This window comes from Aquarana catesbeiana, linkage group LG04 (assembly GCF_042186555.1).
Source record: "Aquarana catesbeiana isolate 2022-GZ linkage group LG04, ASM4218655v1, whole genome shotgun sequence".
In the NCBI taxonomy this organism is placed as follows: domain Eukaryota; kingdom Metazoa; phylum Chordata; class Amphibia; order Anura; family Ranidae; genus Aquarana; species Aquarana catesbeiana.
This window is the reverse complement of record NC_133327.1, coordinates 575,879,588-575,906,074: the sequence shown is the minus strand read 5'-3', so window position 1 is coordinate 575,906,074 and position 26,487 is coordinate 575,879,588.

The window sequence follows — 26,487 nt, the reverse complement described above, 5'->3', positions numbered from 1 at the left end:
TACTACCCCCACCATCCCCTCCACACTCCTCTCCTATACATAGGCGTGTGCACAGGGTGTGCTGGGTGTGCCTGGGCACATCCTAATCACCCCATGCAGTGCTGATTCCCCCTGCTTCCTGGCGCTCCCTGTCTCCTCCCTGCAATGCTTCCAGCTTCCTGCCTCACCTGTCCTGCCAGCTGCTGCGGGGGATGTTTCAGGATGGAAAGCGGGGGAAGGGATTGGTAAATATTTAATTTACCCCTTCCTTTTTTTGGATGACCATAGTGAGTGATCTGTACCGATCGCTCCTTTGTTCATTCTTAACTGAAGCATAGTAAACGATGTTTGTTTGTGAGACATCGGGGGACTTATTAGACCCTTGATATTTCACCAAAACCCCCCCAACGGGACTCCTAATAAATGGTAAAAAAAATAAATAAATAATTGTAAAAAATGATTACAAAAATAAAATTGTAAAAAATAATAAAATAAAATAATAAAATAAAAAACTTCTAACACCATCCACTGCCCTACTGGTACCAATCTCTGCTCTACTCACACCTTCCACTGCTCTGCTGATATACACACATGTGCGTTTTTGCTCTGGGGTGCACACCCTAATACAATAGGCTGCGCACACCAATGCTCCTATATATTCTACCCCCACCATCCTCGCCCCACTCCTCTCCTATACATGCTACCCCCACCATCCCCTCCACACTCCTCTCCTATACATGTTACCCCCACCATCCCCTCCGCACTCCTCTCCTATACATACTACCCCCACCATCCCTTCCGCGCTCCTCTCATATACATACTACCCCCACCATCCCCTCTGCACTCCTCTCCTATACATACTACCCCCGCCATCCCCTCCGCACTCCTCTCCTGTACATACTACCCCCACCATCCCCTCCACACTCCTCTCCTATACATTCTACCCCCACCATCCCCTCCGCACTCCTCTCCTATACATACTACCCCCACCATCCCCTCTGCACTCCTCTCCTATACATACTACCCCCACCATCCCCTCTGCACTCCTCTCCTATACATACTACCCCACCATCCCCTCCGCACTTCTCTCCTATACATTCTACACCCACCATCCCCTCCACACTCCTCTCCTATACATACTACCCCCATCATACCCTCCACACTCCTCTCTTGTACATACTGCCCCCATCATACCCACCACACTCCTTCTGCCACTCTGCATGTTGCAGAGCTCAGTGCCTCTAAGCTTCGGACTGCCACATTAATGTTGGCTCCCATGAGACAGCCATCTTTAAACCTGGGGGGCCCATGATCTTCAATTGCCTGGAGGCCCCATGAGTTATCAGTCCACTCCCTGGCCCAGACTGTGGCTACCCAGCAGGGTTGCTCACTGCAATTGTAAGCCAAGAGTGTCAACTTTGTTGACTCTGATGTAAAGGGGGACTCTTGTGATTAACTCCATATGATTAGAAATGTTATTTAAAGCGGAGGTTCACACAAAAATTGAACCTCCACTTTTTGGAGCCCTCTCCCCCTCTGGTGTCACATTTGTCACCTTTCAGGGGGGAGGGGGGTGCAGATACCTGTCTAAGACAAGTATTTGCACCCACTTCCGGGCATAGACTCCCACGGGAGTTTATGCCTCTTCCTGTCCCGCCGCGCTGTCTGCTGGGACACACACGAGTCCCAGAGACAGCACGGACCATTCAGATTGCACTGCGCGGCTCGCACATGCGCAGTAGGGAACCGGGAAGTGAAGCCACAAGTCTTCATTTCCTGATTCCCATATTGAAGATGGCGGCGGCAGCATCCGAGGACCGAGGGACGGTTCGGCCTCGGGTGCTGACATCGCTGGACCCTGTGACAGGTAAGTGTCCATATTTTAACAGTCAGCAGCTGCAGTATTTGTAGCTGCTGACGTTTAAAAACATTTTTTTCGCGGGACTCCCTCTTTAATCACAAAATATACGTATAGTGTATGCTACATAAATACATAAAAATTGCCTTGCATTGTACAGGGGTAATGAATTTAATGTACTACTGAAAAAAAAAATGCCATGCGCTGCTAATGTGTTTGGGTTTGGCTTGAAGAAAAGGTGGCAACCCTAAGGCCCCATTCACACTAGCGCGTTTTTTGATGCATTTTGCATTTTGCAGAAATGCACGGGAATTTTTTAACATGGGTTCCTATGGAACATGTTCACATCAATGCTTTTTTGTATCTCCGCGTTTTTGGAAAGGGTCGGGGACTTTTTCTCATGCAAAATGCAGCGTTTTGCATGTAATGGTTTTCAATGGACAAGCATCAAAAACGCAAGTGCACCTTTTTTGCAGCGTTTTTGATGCGTTTTTGATGCGTTTTTGGTGCGTTTTTGCCGTTTTTTTTGTTTTTTTTTTTTTTTTTTTTTTTTTTTTTGTAATTTTTTTGTAAGACTGTAAAAAAAAAATGAAAAAAAAAAAAAAAAAAAAAAAACGCAAAACGCAAATCGCGGCAAAATCGCGGCAAAAACGCGGCTCAAAAACGCGGCAAGCATGAAAAAAAAACCTCCAAAAACGCTCAAAAGCAACATGCATAGGTGTGAATCGAGCCTAAGTCCAGTGAGTTTTATTTCTGCACCAAAAACACATGGAAACTAGGTTGCATAGTTTCCAATGGTGTAGTTCACACTAGTGTGATCAGTTTCAGGGCGTTCCCGTTCCAGAAAAAAAAAAAAGTAGAACATGCTGCATTTTTCCTGCACTGGACTGTACTGGAACGTGGTAAAACAGTAAGGGCCAGTTCACACCACAAAAATTCACTCTGGATACAGTACATTCCAGCTGAGTTTTTGCTTACGGTTCACACAGCATGCAGTGCGTTTTTGATATGTTTTGCTGTGTTCTGCTACAGTCCTGTGCAGAAAAAATGCAGCGTTGTCTATTTTTTTTATGCACCGGAACTGACTGGAACTGACTGCACTGGTGTGAACTAGGGCCATTGGAATAGATGGAAAACACTGTGCATGCATTTTTCACGCAGACAAAAAAGCACCGGACCCCAGTACAGTGTAAAAAAACAGGAAAAAAGGAGAAAAAAGCATCTGAAATGCATCCGGAAATGCATCAAAAACGTACCGGAGCGCTTTAAAAACACGCATGCGGAAACACATCCGGAACGGATCTGGACCTTAGGCTTACCCTCTTGCTTCAATACTTTGAATAACTGAACCAGGGGGCGTAAAAGCGGAAAACAGACTCTTTTTTTATTTTTTTCTTCATTGTAGCTTTTTTATATGTTCTTTTATATTCATTACTATTGACAGCGCTTCTGGGGGATTTCTGCGAGAGTCCGAATCTCCCTTTCACTCCCCCTGGAATGAGTTGGACTTGTCCATATACACTGAAATAAACACCTGCGCTTGGATTCGATTCCCAAAGAGTGCAGTGCTATCACCTAAAGTGAATGAGTAAAATGAAAAACTTAGCAAAGGCTGCCACCTCAGAGGTGTAAAGAGGTGCTCATTTAGACCAAACAAAATACATGAAATTAGTCCATATACTTAAGTCCATAAAAGATGATAATAAGGCCTCATGCACACTGGACCTTATAAAAAAGGACAGTAATGTTAGCTGTAGAAAGCTTTAGCTGTAGAGTGAGTTTTTTAGTTGTAGCATTTTTTAGCTTTTATTTAGCAAAACTATACTCCCATAAAAGCTTATGGCTCAAAAACGCTGATAGATGCAGAACATCCACATTTTTTAGAGTTTTTGGCATTTTTAAGCTGTTTTCAACTTTTTTCAGAATTAGAGCATTTTTACAGCTGAAAAACTCCTCTCAAAACCCACTAGTTCCCACTAGGGGGGTTTTTCCAGCTAAAAAACGCCCCTGACAAAAACTTGATAACAGCCTATGTGTGCATAAACACATACAATGGGGCAAAAAGTATTTAGTCAGCCACCAATTGTGCAAGTTCTGCCACTTAAAAAGATGAGAGAGGCCTGTAATTGTCATCATAGGTATACCTCAACTATGAGAGACAAAATGTGGAAACAAATCCAGACAATCACATTGTCTGATTTTTGAAAGAATTTATTTGCAAATTATGGTGGAAAATAAGTATTTGGTCACCTACAAACAAGCAAGATTTCTGGCTCTCACAGACCTGTATCTTCTTCTTTAAGAGGCTCCTCTGTCCTCCACTCGTTACCTGTATTAATGGCACCTGTTTGAACTTGTTATCAGTATAAAAGACACATGTCCACAACCTCAAACAGTCACACTCCAAACTCCACTATGGTGAAGACCAAAGAGCCGTCGAAGGACACCAGAAACAAAATTGTAGACCTGCACCAGGCTGGGAAGACTGAATCTGCAATAGGCAAGCAGCTTGGTGTGAAGAAATCAATTGTGGGAGCAATATTTAGAAAATGGAAGACATACAAGACCACTGATAATCTCCCTCGATCTGGGGCTCCACCCCGTGGGGTCAAAATGATCACAAGAACGGTGAGCAAAAATCCCAGAACTACACGGGGGGGTGGGGGGGGCTAGTGAATGACCTGCAGAGAGCTGGCACCAACGTAACAAAGGCTACCATCAGTAACACACTACGCCACCAGGGACTCATATCCTGCAGTGCCAGACGTGTCCGGGCCTGTCTGAGGTTTGCTAGAGAGCATTTGGATGATCCAAAAGAGGATTGGGAGAATGTCATATGGTCAGATGAAACCAAAGTAGAACTGTTTGGTAGAAACACAACTTGTCGTGTTTGGAGGAGAGAGGATAATGAGTTGCAACCAAAGAACACCTACTGTGAAGCATGGGGGTGGCAACATCAGGCTTTGGGGCTGTTTCTCTGCAAAGGGAAGAGGACATGAAAGAATGAATGGGGCCATGTATCGTGAGATTTTGAGTGCAAACCTCCTCCCATCAGCAAGGGCATTGAAGATGAAACGTGGCTGGGTCTTTCAGCATGACAATAATCCCAAACACACTGCCCGGGCAATGAAGGAGTGGCTTCGTAAGAAGCATTTCAAGGTGGCCTAGCCAGTCTCCAGATCTCAACTCCATAGAAAACCTTTGGAGGGAGTTGAAAGTCCGTGTTGCCCAGGGACAGCCCCAAAACATCACTGCTCTAGAGGAGATATGCATGGAGGAATAGGCCAACATATCAGCAACAGTGTGTGACAACCTTGTGAAGACTTACAGAAAACGTTTGACCTCTGTCATTGCCAACAAAGGATATATAACAATATATTGACCAAATACTTATTTTCCACCATAATTTGCAAATAAATTCTTTCAAAAATCAGACAATGTGATTGTCTGGATTTGTTTCCACATTTTGTCTCTCATAGTTGAGGTATACCTATGATGACAATTACAGGCCTCTCTCATCTTTTTAAGTGGGAGAACTTGGACAATTGGTGGCTGACTAAATACTTTTTTGCCCCACTGTAGGATAACATGATGGGGAGTTTATTTGACTGCAGAAAAAACATCTGAAGCCAAAAACAGCAGCTGTAAAAAACGTCCAGTGTGCATGAGGCCTAAGAGGTGGGACGTGAATTGGGAAAGTCCTCTACCGTCACCCACATTTCAAAAACACAGCCTCTTACCGTAAGGATTTGACCACCTCAATGACTGGTCAAATAGCGCAGTTATAAGGCCTTCAGATAACAGTCATAAACCAGTTCCCAGCACATGCATCACTCCTGGATTCAGCAATAAAAGTAGTCAAAATCTCTCCCAAATCAACATAAATCTAAAAAAACAAAAACAAAGCCACCTCATACTGTAGTACGAGTTACAAAAGCAAAATTTTATAGAATAAAAGTATTACACTTACAAACATCGATAGGCCAACAGCATCAACAATCCTAAGAGTGATTTGAAACTTATCTGTACTTCCCACTGACACCACCAATTGTGGAAGGGAGTTCCACATCCTTACCGCCCTGACAGTGAAAAACCCCCTATGCAGTTTAAGGTTAAACCAATTCTCCTCCAATTTCATTGCGTGGCCCTGTGTCTTCTTACACTACAATGAGACTGAATAGCTTACTCTCTATGCTAGAATGACCATTAAGATATTTGTATATCATTAGCATAACTCCTCTCAAGCATCTCTTCAACAGGGAGAATAAGTTTAATGTTTGTAGTTGTTCCAGGTATTTGAGGTCCTCCGGTCCCCTTATGAGCTTGGTCGCCCTTCTCTGGACTTTCTCCAATTCCAGCACATCCTTCCTGAGGATTGGTGACCAGAACTGGACAGCATACTCCAGATGTCGCCGCACCAGAGTTTTATGAAGTGGCAGGATTCTAGTTGTATCTCTTGAGTAAATGCCCTTTTTTATGTATGCTAATAATCTGCTGGTCTTGCTTACTGCAGCTTGGCATTGTATACCGTTGCCAAGTCTGGATTTACCCCCTTCCTGACCAGGCCATTTTTTGCGATACGCCACTGCATCGTTTTAACTGACAATTGCACGGTCGTGCGACATTGTACCCAATGTGGCCTTTTTTCCCACAAATATAGCTTTCTTTTGGTGGTATTCGGTCACCTCTGTGGTTTTTATTTTTTGCGCTATAAACAAAAAAAGAGTGACAATTTTGAAAAAACACAATATTTTGTAGTTTTTGCTATAATAAATATCCCATTTAAAAAAAAAACAAAAAAAAAACACATTTTTTCCTCAGTTTAGGCCAATATGTATTCTTCTACATATTTTAGGTAAAAAAAAAAAAATCACAATAAGCGTATATTGATTGCAAAGGTTATAGCATCTACAAAATAGGGGATAGATTTATGTCACTTTTATTATAATTTTTTTTTTTTTTACTAGTAATGGCAGCAATCTGCGATTTTTATCAGGACTGCGACATTGTGGCAGACAGATCGGACACTTTTGACACTATTTTGGGACCATTGACATTTATACAGCGATCAGAGCTAAAAATAGCCACAGATTACTGTATAAATGACACTGGCAGGGGAGGGGTTAACACTAGGAGGCCATCAAGGGGTTAACTGTGTTCCCTGGGTGTGTTCTAACTGTGGGGGGGATGGAACTGACTAGGGAAGGAGAAAGATCAGTGTTCATACTTGGTATGAACACACGATCTGTCTCCTCTCCCTTGTGAGAACCGGGATTTGTGTTTACACACACAGATCCCGGTTCTCGATCTGTCACGAGGGATCGCGGGTGCCTGGCGGTCATCGCGCCAGCTGGGCATGCGCATTGGCTCCAGGGACACGCGGCGGCGCGCGCGCACCTGCTATGCCATCTTCAAGGAGCGACGTACAGCTACAGCAATTTGCCCAGCCGAGCCAACCTGCCGCAGTATAACTGCGGCGGCTGGTCAGCTAGTGGTTAATAAGTTCCTGAAGTACTCCCATTTATCCTCAGTGTTCATCGTTTCTAGGATTTGGTCCCATTTAATATATTGTAGTATTAAGCACAGTTTAGAAAAGATGGCTCTTTTGAAATCTAGTGTTCTGATACTACCCTCGTGCCTCCTTTTCCTATTATTTATGCTGAATGTAATTATCCTGTGTGCATTGGTTCCCAAGTTGTCTCTTATTTCCACATCTGCAATCAGATCTGTGTTATTTGTAATTAATAGGTCTAGCAATGCATTCTTTCTAGTTGGGGCATCTACCAACTGGCACATGATGTTGTCCTGTAAGACACTTAGGAAATGACGAGCCTATAATGAGAGAGCAGTTTCCATTGCCCAGTCAATATCTGGATAGTTGAATCCCCATTATGAGGACATTGCCCTGCCTCGCTGCCATTTCTAACTGTGATAGGAGATCCAACTCCTCCTCATCCTTCAGGTTGGGGGCCTGTAACATACCCCCAATTTTAAGTTCCCATTTGTTCCATTTCTTTGAAGCTCCACCCATGGGGACTCCACTTCCTCCCTTGCCCCATCTGAAATAATTCCATGAGAACGCACCAAAGCTCATTGCAGGAGTGCATTCAATTGGGATTTCTAGTGCCCAGAAGAACTCCCATTTGCATGGAAGGTCTGTTTTAATGAATAGCTGAAAGTATATTTATTAAAACAGCCCTATTTGTCCTTAAAAAATAACATTATGCAATCTATAGTGACACTGCTAAATTTGGCCTCTAAGTCCTCTGGGGGATGGGGTTTAGAGGCCCAAGTGAACGCTATATTCGGGTTAAATATATATATATATATATATTCTAGGCCCCTTCCTGTTCCAACATGACTGCGCACCAGTGTACAAAGCAAGGTCCATAAAGACATGGATGAGCAAGTTTGGGGTGGAGGGACTTGACTGGCCTGCACAGAATCCTGACCTCAACCCCATAGAAAACCTTTGGGATGTACTAGTGCGGAGACTGTGAGCCAGACCTTCTCGCCCAACATCAGTGCCTGACCTCTCAAATGTGCTTCTGGAAGAATGGTCCCAGAAGAGTTGAAGCTGTTATAGCTGCAAAGGGTGGGCCAACTCAATACTGAACCTTACGGACTGAGACTGGGATGCCAGTAAAGTTCATGTGCGTGTAAAGGCAGGAGTCCCAATACGTTTGGCAATATATATATATATATATATATATATATATATATATATATATATATATATATGACACACACACACACTGTATATATTTATATACAGTATCTCACAAAAGTGAGTACACCCCTTGCATTTTTGTAAATATTTTATTCTATCTTTTCATGTGACAACACTGAAGAAATGACACTTTGCTACAATGTAAAGTAGTGAGTGTACAGCTTGTATAACAGTGTAAATTTGCTGTCCCCTCAAAATAACTCAACACACAGCCATTAATGTCTAAACCGCTGGCAACAAAAGTGAGTACACCCCTAAGTGAAAATGTCCAAACTGGACCCAATTAGCCCTTTTTCCTCCCCAGTGTCATGTGACTTGTTAGTGTTACAATGTCTCAGGTGTGAATGGGGAGCAGGTGTGTTAAATTTGGTGTTATCACTCTCACTCTCTCATACTGGTCACTGGAAGTTCAATATGGCACCTCATGGCAAAGAACTCTCTGAGGATCTGAAAAAAAGAATTGTTGCTCTACATAAAGATGGCCTAGGCTATAAGATTGCCAAGACCCTGAAACTGAGTTGCTGCACAGTGGCCAAGACCATACAGCGATTTACCAAGACAGGTTCCACTCAGAACAGGCGTTGCCGTGGTCGACCAAAGATGTTGAGTGCACGTGCTCAGCGTCATATCCAGAGGTTGTCTTTAGGAAATAGACGTATGAGTGCTGCCAGAATTGCTGCAGAGATTGAAAGGGTGGAGGGTCAGCCTGTCAGTGCTCAGACCATACGCCGCACACTGCATCAAATTTGTCTGCATGGCTGTCATTCCAGAAGGAAGCCTCTTCTAAAGATGATGCACAAGAAAGCCCGCAAACAGTTTGCTGAAGACAAGCAAACTAATGCCGTGTACACACGGGCGGACTTTCCGACCGGACTGGTCCAACGGAACGAATCTGTCAGACAATCCGACCATGTGTAGGCTTCATCGGACCTTTAGCGGACTTTTTCTGTCGAAAATCAGACAGACTTTAGATTTAGAACATGTTTCAAATCTTTCCGACGGACTCGAGTCCGATCGAAAAATCAGTTCGTCTGTATGCTAGTTCGACGGACAAAAAAACGACGCAACGGCAGCTATTGGCTACTGGCTATTAACTTCCTTATTCTAGTCTGGTCGTACGTCATCATGTTCAAACCAATGGACTTTAGGACTTTCGAACAGACTTTAGTCCGTTCATGTGTGCGCGAGTCCGGTCCTTCGCAAGTCCGTCGTAACTCCGTCAGAAAGACCATCGGACGTTTGATGCTGAAAAGTCCGCCCATGTGTACACAGCATAAGGACATGGATTACTGGAACCATGTCCTGTGGTCTGATGAGACCAAGAAAAATTATTTAGTTCAGATGGTGTCAAGCATGTGTGGCGGCAACCAGGTGAGGAGTACAAAGACAAGTGTGTCTTGCCTACAGTCAAGCATGGTGGTGGGAGTGTCATGGTCTGGGGCTGCATGAGTGCTCCTGGCACTGGGGAGCTACAGTTCATTGAGGGAACCATGAGTGCCAACATGTACTGTGACATACTGAAGTAGAGCAAGATCCCCCCCCTTCGGAGACTGGGCCGCAGGGCAGTATTCCAACATGATAATGACCCCAAACACACTTTCAAGATGACCACTGCCTTGCTAAAGAAACTAAGGGTAAAGGTGATAGACTGGCCAAGCATGTCTCCAGACCTAAACCCTATTGAGTATCTGTGGGGCATCCTCAAACAGAAGGTGGAGGAGCGCAAGGTCTCTAACATCCACCAGCTCCGTGATGTCGTCATGGAGAAGTGGAAGAGGACTCCAGTGACAACCTGTGAAGCTCTGGTGAACTCCATGCCCAAGAGGGTTAAGGCAGTGCTGGAAAATAATGGTGGCCACACAAAATATTGACACTTTGGACCCAGTTTGGACATTTTCACTTAGGGGTGTACTCACTTTTGTTGCCAGGGGTTTAGACATTAATGGCTGTGTGTTGAGTTATTTTGAGGGGACAGCAAATTTACACTGTTATACAAGCTGTACACTCACTAATTTACATTGTAGCAAACAGCAAAGTGTAATTTCTTCAGTGCTGTCACATGAAAAGATATAATAAAATATTTACAAAAATGTGAGGGGTGTACTCACTTTTGTGAGATACTGTATATAAATATATACAGTGTGTGTGTGAATCAAATAATATACCTAAAGCTGATCAGCATATGTATTTTTCTTTTTCACACACAAGCTGATAGAGAAAATATTATTTGCAATATTGTTTTTATTAGCCTTTTCTACAACTGCTGCTCTCATAAATACTTTACCTAATAATCTCTAGCAAATTTTATATTCACACGGCAGTTCTCCTGTCCAAGAGTTTATTTCTTAATTATTAGAACATATTTTAGGTGGTTTATGTTAGCTGACATATTCTCCAGTCTCTCCACAGGCCTAATCACAAAACAGTTCCCAGTTATTTGCACAAATAATCATTTTAATTTGATAGGTCACTCCGAGGCATCATATGAAGTGAGATGGTTAAATTTATATTTGTTTAAAGAGTGCAAAGACAAAGATATGCATGGTAAATCTAAAAGGTTTTAAATCAGGTTTATATGCATTCAAAAAACAGTAAAATTCATAATGTTCATAGGCACATCAGCCTATACAATGGTAGACAGGTTAACAATATGGATCAATGTCACAAACAGTTTAAATCAACACTGTTTAAATCAACACTAAAAAAAGAAATAAACTAAAGCAGCAACAATGTAATACTAATTATATAGATGCTTTAATATTGATTAGTAATGGGAGTGTTTTTCCCCATAATGATACCTGGCACAGTCCATCTTTTACTGTAGTCCCTGCTAAATATCATCCCTTTGAAAAGCCCCACCCACAGCAAACTTAGACCTTGAACCCTCATGACCAGTTTTTTGCAGAAAAAACGTGTGATAAAAGCACGTTAACACTAGGCACCTTTAGTGCTTGAGCGTCAATTCATTTCAATGGGCAGAATAAATTAATATTCTGCCCATTGAAATGAATTGACCCTCAAGCATCAATGCGCATAAACGCGTTACACACTTTTACAAGCGTCAAGGGTTTTTCTGCCAAAATGTCACTGCCAGGAAGACGTCTAGGAGAGACAGGTAAACATCCAATTTGCATGAGGCCTTAAGGGGAAAAAAGGCCTCCACTAACTTGTTCACTTTTACAAGCAGACGTTTGAGTTTATCCATTTATCCATGTAAAGTGAAAACACCCCCTATATCCCCATGATTGAACTGTCCTACTACCCAATGAAGATACTGTAATAGCAAACTAAGGTTCTTTCAATGGATAGTTGGATGGCAAAAGAAGGATATAGCTCCAAAGTCAGAAAGTCATAAAAGTTAGGATGAAATTACTATGTGCTCCTGGGGCCATGGAGAGGTGCGACCCGGCCCAAGAATTCCCAAGGTGCACTGAATCTGCTCATATTCTATGTTGGTAATGAGGTTAGGGAGCTACTAAAAAGAGAGAGAACTATTTAAAGAATTTGTATTTTTTTCCCCATTTAGAGCAGAAACTTTACTTACTAATACTCACCTTTGGTGTAGTCCCTCGCTACATTTCTGCTCGACTAGAGTCTTTAGTCAATATCCAGTACTTTGATTGACCATGTAGACCATGTTTGGTTGACATATCTAGAATGTTGTGCTTGGGCTGGAGCCTATCGCTAGTCCTAAACAGTGTCACCTTATGAGGAAGAAAGTTTAACCCTGTGTAAGTTCCACCATTGGTTAGGACACCTGGTTCTGACAGAGGAGTAGACCAGTACAAAAACACTGAGGAAGGCACCATGTTTCAGTGTGGTGGGACTTTCTGATTACAGGAGAACATTGTTACATACAAAGAAACACTTTAACAAACTGGACTGCACAGTCTTTCCTGTTGGCATTTATTGGTAGCACTCACTGTAAAAACAGCATCAGAAGGCAAGCATGTGCACCAATGTGCGCAAGGGTCATTGCTAGCCAGCTGCGCATTCACACATATACACTAATTCACATCAACATGCTAATTCACACTGGCACACGGCTCAGACGCATGGCTGGTTTTGCATGCTCGCATAATTCCAGTCTTGGCACCAGACAGCCTATTTGAAGAACATACAGTGGATATAAAAAATCTACACACCCCTGTTAAAATGTCAGGTTTCTGTTATGTAAAAAAATGAGACAAAGATAAATAATTTCAGAACTTTTTCCACCTTTAATGTGACCTATTAACTGTACTGCTCAGTTAAAAAACAAACTGAAATATTTTAGGGGGGAAGAAGTAAAAATAATAAAAACAAAAAATGTGGTTGCATAAGCGTGCACACCCTCTTATAACTAGGGATGTAGCTGTGTTCAGAATTAAGCAATCATATTCAAACTCATGTTAAATAGGAGTCAGTACACAACTGCCATCATTTAAAGTGCCTCTGAATAACCCCACGTAAAGTTCAGCTGTTCTAGTAGGTCTTTCTTGACATTTTCTTAGTCGATTCTACAGCAAAAGACATTGCCCACAGAGAGCTTCCAAAGCATCATAGGGATCTCATTGTTAAAAGGTATCAGTCAGGAGAAAGGTACAAAAGAATTTCCAAGGCATTAGATATACCATGAAATACAGTGAAGACAGTCATCATCAAGGGTAGAAAATATGGCACAACAGTGACATTACCAAGAACTGGACGTCCCTCCAAAATTGATGAAAAGACGAGAAGAAAACTAGTCAGGGAGGCTGCCAAGAGGCCTACACCAACATTAAAGGCTGGCTGTGTGGTACTTGTGACAACAATCTCCCGTACTCTTCATATGTCTGGGCTATGGGGTAGAGTGGCAAGATGGAAGCCTTTACTTACCAAGAAAAACATCCAAGTCAGGCTAAATTTTGCAAAAACACATCTGAAGTCTCCCAAAACCATGTGGGAAAATGTGTTATGGTCTGATGAAACCAAGGTTGAACTTTTTGGCCATATTTCCAAAAGATATTTTTTGCGCAAAAAAAAACATCATACCCACAGTGAAGCATCATGCTTTGGGACTGTTTTTCATCAGCTGGAACAAGGGCCTTAGTGAAGGTAGAGGGAATTATGAACAGTTTCAAATACCAATATTGGCACAAAACCTTCAGGCGACCCAAAGCATACATCCAAATCAACAAAGGAATGTCTTCACCAGAAGAAGTTTACATTTTGGAATAGCATAGCCAGAGCCCAGACCTGAATCCGATTGAAAATCTGTGGGGTGATCTGAAGGGGGCTGTACACAAGAGATGCCCTCGCAATCTGACAGATTTGGAGTATTTTTGCAAAGAAGAGTGGGCAAATATTGCCAAGTCCAGATGTGCCATGCTGACATACCCAAAAAGACTGAGTGCTGTAATAAAATCAAAAGGTGCTTCAACAAAGTAATAGTTTAACACACTCATGCAACCATATTTTTTTTTTTTTTTTTTTTTAGTTTTACTTCCCTCCACCTAAAGATTTAAGTTTGTTGTTCAACTGAGTTGTACAGTTTATAGGGTCACCTTAAAGGTGGAAAAAGTTCTGAAACTATTTATCATTGTCTCATTTTTTTACATCACAGAAACCTGACATTTTAACAGTGGTGTGTAGACTTTTTATATCCACTGTACCCAAGCCAGTAAACTGCTGGATGATCTTCTTTCTTTTTGCTGCACCCCCCACCCACCCCCCCACCCCCCCCCCCAAAGCTGCTGGCTTCCCTCCTCTCCCAGCTGCTGCAGGGGATGTTGCAGGTTGGAGAGCCGGGGAAGGGGTTAGTAAATATGCCATTTGCCGCCCCTTACTTTTCTGAATGAACATAGTGAGTCCCTTTCACTGTCTCAAAGAGACATCAGGCGTCTGTTTAAATCCCTGGTATTTCACCAAAGCCCCCCCCCCAACAGGGCTGTTTAAAATGTTTTAATAAATAATAAAAAAAGATAATAAAAAAGCACTGACACCATCCACTGCCCTACTGACAACGTCCACTGCTCTACTGACAACATCCACTGTCCTACTGACACATCGATGGCTCTACTGACACTGTCCACTGCCCTACTTATACCAACCTCTACCCTACTGACACCATCCACTGCTTTACTGACACTGTCAAAACATCACCATCCACTCTACTTCTGAAACTGTCCACTACTCTACTGACTGACATTGTCCACTTTTGAGGTGGGCCTAGTTTATATTTTTACAGTGACAATTATTTTATTATTCTAAGCATATTTTATGGGTACAAGAATGCTTTTGTTTTATTTAACCATGCCCTTTTAAGCCCCTCCCACTGTTAATGCAATTAGGCCACACCCACTGTTTGCCACAGCGCGCAAAGCCTTGGGGCACCCAAAAGCGTCCCAGGTCTTTTACAATCCTATATTGTATACTAAAAAAAAATTGTAGTGATGCGCTAAAGTGTTTGGGTATTCTTGGATAAAAAAAAAAAAGTGTTTGGGTATAGCTTGAAGAAAAGGTGGCAACCCTACTCTTGACTACGATTCAGCTGACTTCCTGATGGAATCTTGGCCTGCCTCCAGACCTTGACTTTGCCTTCTGTCTTGCCTGCTGTCTGCCTACTCAGTTGCTGACCACTGCCTGTCGTAGACCACACTTTCAGCCTTTTATCTTCCTTTTAAGCCTCGTACACACAATTGGATTGTTGGCCAACAAAACCGTGGACTTTTGTCCGAAGATCGTTGGCCCAAACTTGTCTTGCATACACACGACACACAATTGTTGGCCAACAATCACGAACGTAGTGACGTACTACATGTTTTTTCAGCTCTTTGTTGAATCTATGCCATGAAGAAATAAAGCAGTTCTGAAGGCAAAAGGGGGTCCAACCCAGTACTAGCAAGGTGTACCTAAAAAAGTGGCCAGTGAGTGTACACTTAATGGGATTTTTTTTACCAAAGACATGTAGCAGAATACATTTTGGTCTAAATTTATGAAGAAATTTAATTTTTTTTAATTGAATATGTTTTATATTGTTTTTTTGGGGGGTTTTTTTTTTGGTTTTTATATAATAAAAAAAACCCCAGTGGTGATCAAACACCACCAAAAGAAAGCTCAATTTGTGTGAATGATGATATACATTTAGTTTGTGTACAGTGTTGTATGACCGCGAAATATTGCCAGTTAAAGTAGCGCAGAGCAAGAAACTGCCCGGTCATGAAGTAGGTAAAATTTTCCGGAGCTGAAGTGGTTAAATAATAGTGTCCAAACATCATGTTGTGTCTGGAATTCTACTTTAAAATGCAATCAGAAGTTTATTTTACAACGTGCAGCAGATAGCTTCCGCTCACCTCTCTTACTTTAGTAATTACGTATCTACAAAATATGTCCCAGAATTCCACATGGTGATCTGCAGCTGAAGTGCTGTACAACTTGTCTGTGAAACTTGTCAGCACTTGCCAACTAAAATGATTCTCAATTAATAGGCACAGGAAACCAACAATTTTTTTTCACCAAGGTAAAGTGTAACATGAGGAATTCTATGAATGCAAACTTTTTAATGTCGATGGGTTTTTCATAAACTGTATTGGATAACTAAATGAAGTCAAATGTATTCAATACAGAACACTTATGGTAATCGGGTTGTCTGATCTATAAGGGCAGCTTCTTTTAAGTGAAGAGAGCGTAATGTAACATTATTATCTCACACATTACAACAAGAAGTACAGGAATCACATGTAACATTTATTATTATGTTGCCTACCAAAACTATAGCAATGCTCCCATCAAAAATAAAAATTCATTGAGCTTCTGAAAGATATCCATCCCGATATTCACCGCTATCCCCTTAAATGGCGCACTCCTCACAAGCATGACATCCTTGTTCCGAAAGTTCTGTCCAAACAATTGGATATTCATCATGCTACCCCTTCCACCTTAAAGTGGTAGTAAACCCATTTTTTCATCTTTTACCTGTAATAAGGCTCACCTGTAGGTACTGTGCATAGCTCCTAAACTTGCACAGTTTAGGAGATATGCAGAGTGCATGCAGCCGGTGACGTCATCAGTGCATGCGCTCTGGAGGTCCAGCATACCGTTGCGGACCTTGCTGTAAACAGCGGCTCCTGCGGGCATTATGTCATCGCACCCCTGGCTACTCATGTAGCCAGAGGCCGCAAAACCAGAAGGAAGATTATCGGAAGATGGAAGCCCTTTCAGCGGTGACATTGCGACGCTGGAGGGCTTCACTGTAAGGCAAGTCTCTCATAATGTGCTAGCGTGACAATTTTTTCTTTAAAGAGGTTGTAAAGCCTCAAGGTTTTTCACCTCTGTGCTACAGCTCCCCCAAGACCCCCTCTTTTTCTTACCTGAGCCTGATCCAATCCAGCGATGTGCACGAGCACATCGAGCGAGTGCCGCTGTCTGTCAATGGACTCAGCAGCAGAACTCAGGAGCGAGCCCGCACGGGTGCCCCCAGGGAAAGCGGCTTTCCCTGGGGGCAGGTGACGAAGAGGAGGAGTTTGGACCACCAGTGGGGCACCTCAGAAGAAGAGGATCGGGGCTGCTCTGTGCAAAACGATTGCACAGTGCAGGTAAGTATAGGCATGTTGGTCATTTTATATGATAATAGGGGTAGTGCAGCGCAATAAAAGAAATTAAAATATGAAAGTCCAATATGCATCCAGAAGATAATAGCTGTCACATATTCTATGACACATAAATGGTGAATATTCAATATCGCAATCAGTCATACGCAGCTTTCCCCCTTGCTCATCTCTGCACCCCAACACACATATTTGCACCCCTTCACAGCCCCCAGCACACTTCCTTCCCTCCCACAATCCTCTGCACCCCCCCCCCCCCCATATGTATCCCCAAGTACACCTCTGTAACTCCAGCAGACCTTTGTATCTCAGCACACCTCTGCACCCTCAGATGCCTTTGTACTCCCCAGTATGGGTTTGTTACCCCCAGGAGGCCTCTGCAAAAGCCCCCCCCCCCCCCCCCATCGGCCTGCATCTGCACCCCCAGCACACTTCTGTACCCACTCATATACCTCTGCACCACCAGAATCCTCTTTATTCTTCAGTAAGTCTGCATAAGTCTCAGCAACCCTCTGCACATCTCTGCAACCCCCCCTCTCCCACACATACACCACCACACACAAAACGCTGCACTGCTGCACTACCTATTAGCAGCTCTGTGATGACTGCTATAGTGGCCGAGCAACTCACTGTACACAAGCCAGCGCCTGTCCCCGTCAGACGCCCCTCCTCCTCCACTGTAAAATGTGAACTGTTGGACGGAGGTGAAAAAGGAGATGCCAGGCGCCACAGAGCTTCTCCCTACACCACTGTATAGCAGGCTCAAGTCCTCTCCCGGCGGTCTGCCTCTGCCTGCCTCCCTCCATGGGGAATACTTTTGACAAAAAATTTTTTATTTTACTGCACCCCCCTCAATGTGTGGCACCCGGGGCGGACCCTCCCCCCATTGGTACGCCACTGGTTGACTCTACCTTTATGGTCATTAATGTGTCCCACAACTCCCACAGGCCCAGGGAGAACAAGTTGAGGGTCTCCTTCTCATGCTGTGGATGGGTGAAGAAAGAAAGGTCAGCTGCCAATACTGCCTCCTCAAAAGAGCTTCACAGATAGGTAAAGATTGTCTCTAGAGAGATCTGTTCTCTAGTTAGTAGTTGTAACACTGCTTGCTGAGTGTCACCAGAGAGTTCAAGACCAGGTGGGCCTGTTGCGCTTATGACACTAGATACATTCACTTTGCGCTTTGGATTCATTCAGCCTAATCTGTTAGTGTTCTAATATTCCTACCAAATGTGTATACAGGTGCATCTCATAAAATTAGAATATCATTAAAAAATTTTTTTTTTTTCAGTAATTCAATTCAAAAAGTGAAACTCATATATTTTATATAGATGCGTTACACACTGAGTGATATATTTCAAGCATTTCTTTCTTTACATTTTGATGATTGTTGCTTACAGCTAGTGAAAACCCAAAATTCAGTATCTCAGAAAATTACATAATTAATAAAGACCAATAAAAAAAAATTTAAAAAAAGGATTTTTTAATACAGAAATGTTTGCTTACTGAAAAGGACGTCCATGTATAGTATGCACTCAATACTTGGTCAAGGCTCTATTGCATGAATTACTGTATGGAGGCGATCAGCCTGTGGCACTGCTGAGGTGTCATGGAAACCCAGGTTGCTTTGATAGCGGCCTTCAGCCCATCTGCATTGTTGGGTCTGGTGTCTCTCATTTTCCTCTTGACAATACCCCACAGATTCTCTATGGGGTTTAGGTCAGGTGATTTTGCTGGCCAATCAAGTACACATAAAACACAGTGAACCAACATCAGTAGGTGAAAAATCACCACTGACTGTGGATACTTCACACTGGTCCTCATGCAACTTGGATTCTGTGTCTCTACACCCTTCCTCCAGACTCTGGGACCTTGATTTCCAAATGAAATGCAACATTTTCCACAGTCCGTGATGATTTGGGGAGCCATGTCATCTGCTGGTGTTGGTCCACTGTGTTTTATGTGTACTTGATGAGAGACACCAGACCCAACAATGTAGATGAGCCTGAAGACTGCTATCAAAGCAACCTGGGCTTCCAAAGGTTGGGCTTTGCAAAGTCCAAAATCAGTGCAGCCCTCTACCAGGAAGTTCTAGAGCACTTCATGCTTCCCTCTGCAAAGCAAGGTCCACAAAGACATGGATGAGAGCGTTTGGGGTAGAGGAACTTGACTGGCTTGCACAGATTTCTGACCTCAACCCGATAGAACACCTTTGGGATGAATTACAGTGGAGACTGCAAGCCAGGCCTCCTCATCCAACATCAGTGCCTGACCTCACAAATGCGTTTCTGGAAGCATGGTCAAACATTCCCATAGACACACTCCTAAACCTTGTGGACAGCCTTCCCAGAAGAGTCAAAGCTGTTATAGCTGCAAAGGGTGGGCCAACTCAATATTGAACCCTATGAACTAAGACTGGAATCCCATTAAAGTTCATGTAAAGGTAGGTGTCCCAATACTTTTGACAATATAGTGTAGTCATGCATGCTGTTCCCACTGGAAAGACCAAAGGCAGGGAAGCCAGGGCAGGCACTGGTCCTGGCACACCAGACTTTTCAGATGAAGCAGGTGCTGATCCCTAAGCACAAGATTCTGCATCTTGAAGAGTCAACCTTCACCAATGTATGACACTCTGGAATTACTGTTCATGAAAACCCACCAAATGCTACATAACTACAAAACACAGCAGTGTCATAGTGGCCAGCGGGGGACCAGGCATCAATTACACTTGGAATTGTGTTGGATGCTGAAAATCCTTCAGTAGCAAATATAGGTGTTACCACCTGCTGAAGGGGTGTGTATTATATATTTTCTTTTGCAGGAGCCATTTCTAAAAAAAAAAAAAAAAAAAATCTTTTTAGGCGGCAGTTTTTAGGCTTACAAAGTATGTTACAGAAGCAACATTTGTTTTCTTTCGCAACACTAATATTTTAAACACATGTACAAAATATATGGGTCTGCTGACTTTACTTAAGAACATTTTTAAATAACAGACTGGGAAAGTGCCTTTGGGTAGTAGTGGGAAAAAGTTAATTTTTTTTTTGCTAATTTAATGTTTCGTAGATTTAATTTATGACATGCTAAATTAGATTTATTTTAAAATGCTGGAAACAGAAAACACTTTCTATTATAGGAAGAGAACTTTAAAGTTTACTTTCCCCCAGACATAATGAAATCTAATAACCCAAGGTAAACTTGATCTGCATCCTGCCAGTTTGTTTCTCAGGGCATGTGTATGTGGTTTTTTTTCCCAGCAATACACCATGCCATGGAAAAGAGTCCCTGCAGCCATGGATCACCACCTGTAATGCTCCGTACACACGGTCGGATTTTCCGACGGAAAATGTTCGATGGGAGCTTTTTGTCGAAAATTCCGACCGTGTGTACACAATTCCGACGCACAAAGTTCCACGCATGCTCGGAATCAAGCAGAAGAGCTGCATTGGCTATTGAACTTCATTTTACTCGGCTCGTCGTACGTGTTGTACGTCACCGCGTTCTTGACGTTCGGAATTTCCGACAAGATTTGTGTGACCGTGTGTATGCAAGACAAGTTTGAGCCAACATCTGTCGGAAAAAAAACATGGATTTTGTTGTTGCAAAATCTTATCGTGTGTACAGGGCATTAGAATACCTTGCTTTTTGTGCTGGTGGAGCTTTCCTATGTTTGGTTTGATGCTCTGACCTTGCTCTGTCTGACTGCCTACTGCCATTCTGTCTGCCATTGCCTGCACTTCCAATTTGCTACCTTGAACTGGTTGTCTGATCCTTGTTGGCCCGACTATAATCCTGCCCCACAACTGATACGCCACCTTGACCTGTGTTGCTGATTGACATCAATGGATACCTAAGGATTGCACTCTTGGACTACCATTTGTACTATTTCAAGCTCACCACACAAGCTACAAGCAGTTAATGTGTCAAAATTGTCCGATGTGTTCGCCATAATGTTGCAGTCCCGATAAAAATCGCAGATCGGCGCCACCCCCCCGGTGCCTGCGGCAGTCCGATTCTTGTCCGGGGCGATCAAAGGTGAGGGGGAGGCCACTCATTCGTGGCTCCCCCCTCGCGATCGCTCCTGGCGAATGAAATGCTTCCTCGGCTTCTGTATAGTAAACAGAAGCGGAGGAAGTGATGTCATCTCTCCTCGGCTCGGTATTTTCCGTTCCGGCGCCGAGGAGAGAAGACATCCGAGTGAGTGCACAAACACATACACACACAGTAGAACACGCCAGGCATACTGTACACCCCCCATCACCCCCCGATCACCCCCTAATCACCCCTCCCCCTCCTATCATACGGACACCAAGCAGTTTTTTTTTTTTTTTCTGATTACTGCATTGGTGTCAGTTTGTGACAGTTAGTGTGGTGGGGCAGTTAGTGTTAGCCCCCTTTAGGTCCAGGATACCCCCCTAATAAAGTTTTAACCCCGTGATCACCCCCCGTCGCCAGTGTCACTAAGCAATCATTTTTCTGATCGCTGTATTAGTGTCACTGGTGACGCTAGTTAGGGAGGTAAATATTTAGGTTTGCCGTCAGTGTTTTATAGCATCAGGGACCCCCATATACTCTCTAATAAATGTTTTAACCCCTTGATTGACCCCTAGTTAACCCTTTCACCACTGATCACCGTATAACTGTTACGGATGACACTGGTTAGTTAGTTTATTTTTTATAGTGTCAGGGCACCCGCTTTTATTACCGAATAAAGGTTTAGCCCCCTGATCGGTGATATAACTTAGGTTTTAGGGTCAGATAAGGTCTGCATCGCCCCAGGCAGCGTCAGGTTAGCGCCAGTACCGCTAACACCCACGCACGCACCGTACACCTCCCTTAGTGGTATAGTATCTGAATGGATCAATATCTGATCCGATCAGATCTATACTAGCGTCCCCAGCAGTTTAGGGTTCCCAAAAACGCAGTGTTAGCGGGATCAGCCCAGATACCTGCTAGCACCTGCTTTTTGCCCCTCCGCCCGGCCCAGTCCACCCAAGTGCAGTATCGATCGATCACTGTCACTTACAAAACACTAAACGCATAACTGCAGCGTTCGCAGAGTCAGGCCTGATCCCTGCGATCGCTAACAGTTTTTTTGGTAGCGTTTTGGTGAACTGGCAAGCACCAGCGGCCTAGTACACCCTGGTCATAGTCAAACCAGCACTGCAGTAACACTTGGTGACGTGGCGAGTCCCATAAGTGCAGTTCAAGCTGGTGAGGTGGCAAGCACAAGTAGTGTCCCGCTGCCACCAAGAAGAAGACAAACACAGGCCCGTCGCGCCCATAATGCCCTTCCTGCTGCATTCGCCAATCCTAATTGGGAACCCACCACTTCTGCAGCGCCCGTACTTCCCCCATTCACATCCCCAACCAAATGCAGTCGGCTGCATTAGAGGCATTTTCTTTATGTCCTCCCGAGTACCCCTACCCAACGAACCCCCCAAAAAAGATGTTGTGTCTGCAGCAAACGCGGATATAGTCGTGACACCCACTATTATTGTCCCTCCTGTCCCGACAATCCTGGTCTTTGCATTGGTGAATGTTTTGAACGCTACCATACACTAGTTGAGTATTAGCAAACAGCATTGCACAGACTAGGCACACTTTCACAGGGTCTTCCAAGATGCCATCGCATTTTGAGAGACCCGAACCTGGAACCGGTTACAGTTACAAAAGTTACAGTTACAAAAAAAAGTGTAAAAAACAAAACAAAAAAAAAATAAATAAATATATTTAAAAAAAAAAAAATAGTTGTCGTTTTATTGTTCTCTCTCTCTCTATTCTCTCTCTATTGTTCTGCTCCTTTTTACTGTATTCTATTCTGCAATGTTTTATTGTTATTATGTTTTAACATGTTTGCTTTTCAGGTATGCATTTTTTTATACTTTACCGTTTACTGTGTTTTATTGTTAACCATTTTTTTGTCTTCAGGTATGCCATTCAGCTGCAGCGCGGATTTATTTACCTTGACAGCAACAGCGTTTGCTCCACCGATATATAAAGCCGTGACTCCAGCGGAGGTGATATATGCCGAAGCATGGGGGCAGCAGGGGCGGAGGAGCGATTTGCTCCTACCTTTTGCGGGAGGATGCCCCCATTCTTCGGCATATATAAACGGTGCATATATGCCCATCATTAGAAGTGGGTGGATGAAGGGAGGTATTCTAATGGTGGGCATCCCCACCGATCAATCTCTTTTTTTCATGCAGCCCACAGGCTGCATGAAAAAAAAAAAAGATTACAATATATGCCCAACAAGGACCAGCAACGTACTGGTATGTTGCTGGACTTTGAGTGGTTATACCAGAATGATGCCTGCAAGTTTAGGTATCATCTTGGTATCACTCTTTTCAGCCAGCGGTCGGCTTTCATGTAAAAGCAATCCTAGCGGCTAATTCGCCTCTAGACTGCTTTTACAAGCAGTGGGAGGGAATGCCCCCTCACCGTCTTCCATGTTTTTCTCTGGCTCTCTTGTCCCAACAGGGAACCTGAGAATGCAGCCAGTGATTCAGCCAGCTGACCATAGAGCTGATCAGAGACTAGAGTGGCTCCAAACATCTCTATGGCCTATAAACCGGAAGCTATGAGCATTTCATGACTTAGATTTCGCCGGATGTAAACAGCGCCATTGGGAAATTGGGAAAGCATTTTATCACACCGATCTTGGTGTGGTCAGATGCTTTGAGGGCAGAGGAGAGATCTAGGGTCTAATAGACCCCAATTTTTTCAAAAAAAAGAGTACCTGTCACTACCTATTGCTATCATAGGGGATATTTACATTCCCTGAGATAACAATAAAAATGATTAAAAAAAAAATAAAAATGAAAGGAACAACTTAAAAATAAGATAAAAAAGCAAAAAAATAATAAAGGAAAAAAAAAAGCACCCCTGTCCCTCCCCCCCCCCCGCTCTCGCGCAAAGGCGAATGCAAGCGTCGGTCTGGCGTCAAATGTAAACAGCAATTGCACCATGCATGTGAGGTATCACCGCGAAGGTCAGATCAAGGGCAGTAATTTTAGCAGTAGACCTCCTCTGTAAATCTAAAGTGGTAACCTGTAAAGGCTTTTAAAGGCTTTTAAAAATGTATTTAGTTTGTCGCCACTGCACGTTTGTGCGCAATTTTAAAGCATGCCATCTTTGATATCCATGTACTTGGCCTAAGATCGTCCTTTTTATTTCATCAAACATTTGGGCAATATAGTGTGTTTTAGTGCATTAAAATTGAAAAAAGTGTGTGCATTTTCAAAAACAAATGAGAGCTGCAAAATACTCACCATGCCTCTCAGCAAATAGCTTGGGGTGCCTGCTTTCCAAAATGGGGTCATTTGGGGGGGGGTTTGTGCCATCTGGGCATGCCATGGCCTCCGAAACTGTGATAGGCAGTGAAGAGTGAAATCAAAAATTTACGCCCTTAGAAATCCTGAAGGCAGAGATTGGTTTCCGGAGCCTTGTACACGGCTAGGCTCCCAAAAAGTCCCACACATGTGGTATCCCCATACTCAGGAGAAGCAGCTAAATGTATTTTGGGGTGCAATTCCACATACGCCCATGGCCTGTGTGAGCAATATATCATTTAGTGACAACTTTGTGCAAAAAAAATGTTTCACTTTCCTGCAACTTGTGTCAAAATATTAAATATTCCATGGACTCAACATGCCTCTCAGCAAATAGCTTGGGGTGTCTACTTTCCAAAATGGGGTCATTTGGGGAGGAGGGGGGGGGTTTGTGCCATCTGGGCATTTTATGGCCTTCAAAACTGTGATAGGTAGTGAGGAGTGAAATCAAAAATTTACGCCCTTAGAAATCCTGAAGGCGGTGATTGGTTTTTGGGGCCCCGTACGGGGCTAGGCTTCCAAAAAGTCCCACACATGTGGTATCCCCGTAATCAGGAAAAGCAGCTAAATGTATTTTGGGGTGCAATTCCACATATGCCCATGGCCTGTGTGAGCAATATATCATTTAGTGACAACTTTTTGTAATTTTTTTTTTTTTTTTTGCAATTATTCAATCACTGGGACAAACAAAAATTAATATTCAATGGGCTCAACATGCCTCTCAGCAATTTCCTTGGGGTGTCTACTTTCCAAAATGGGGTCATTTGGGGGGGTTTGTACTGCCCTGCCATTTTAGCACCTCAAGAAATGACATAGACAGTCATAAATTAAAGGCTGTGTAAATTCCAGAAAATGTACCCTAGTTTGTAGGCGCTATAACTTTTGCGCAAACCAATAAATATACACTTATTGACATTTTTTTTACCAAAGACATGTGGCCGAATACATTTTGGCCTAAATGTATGACTAAAATTGAGTTTATTGGATTTTTTTTATAACAAAAAGTAGAAAATATCATTTTTTTTCAAAATTTGTGCTCTGGTCAGGAAGGGGGTAAATCCTTCTGGGGCTGAAGTGGTTAATCAAACCAGCGAATTTAGGGTCCCTGGAAACGTTTCTTTTTTTTTTTTTAACATGGTTTCCAGGGACCCTAAATTTACTCTATATTGAATAAAACTGCTGGTTTGATTAATACATTAGTAAATGCTACAATTATCTCTTGCTCTCAATGTATAGGATTCAGGTTCTGGGCTCATGGCATGTGAGGGTAAAACAAGGAGGCTGCAGGATGCTTAGCACCACCAGCAGGATGGAAATGGGTCATTGGCAAGGAAGTGGGTTTTGAAGGCACCGCCCAGAGTGATAGACATTAGGCTCACCATGCACATCACAATCTGACCTAGCACCCTGGGGGGTCCCTTCAAAACCTGCTTTCTTGCCAACAGCCCATTTCCATCCTGCTGGAGGCACTAAGCATCCTGCAACCTCCTTGTCCTACCCTCACTTACCATGAGCCTAGATCCTGAATCCTGAATCCTATACACCGAGAGCAAAACATAATTGTAGCATTTATCAAACCAGCAGTTTTATTTAATAAAGAGTAAATTTAGGGTCCCTGGAAACTTTTGTTTTTTTAACAAAGTTTCCAGGGATCCTAAATTTACTCTTTAATAAATAAAACTGCTGGTTTGATAAATAAATTAGTAAATGCTACAATTATCTCTTGCTCTCAGTGTATAGGATTCAGGATCTGGGCTCATGGTAAGTGAGAGTAGGACAGGGAGGTTGCAGGATGCTTAGAGCCACCACAAGATTGGAAATGGGTTGTTGGCAAGAAAGTTGGTTTTGACGGCACCGCCCAGGGTGATCAACATTATACTCACTATGCATGTCTCTTTGTACAAAAAAAAAAAAAAAATACATATACCAAAACTATTTTACTCTGAGGACCTACCTAAACTCTGCAGTCATTTTGTATGAAATCAGTCAGCTCCTTGCACAGGATAATTGTGGTCGATCTGAAGG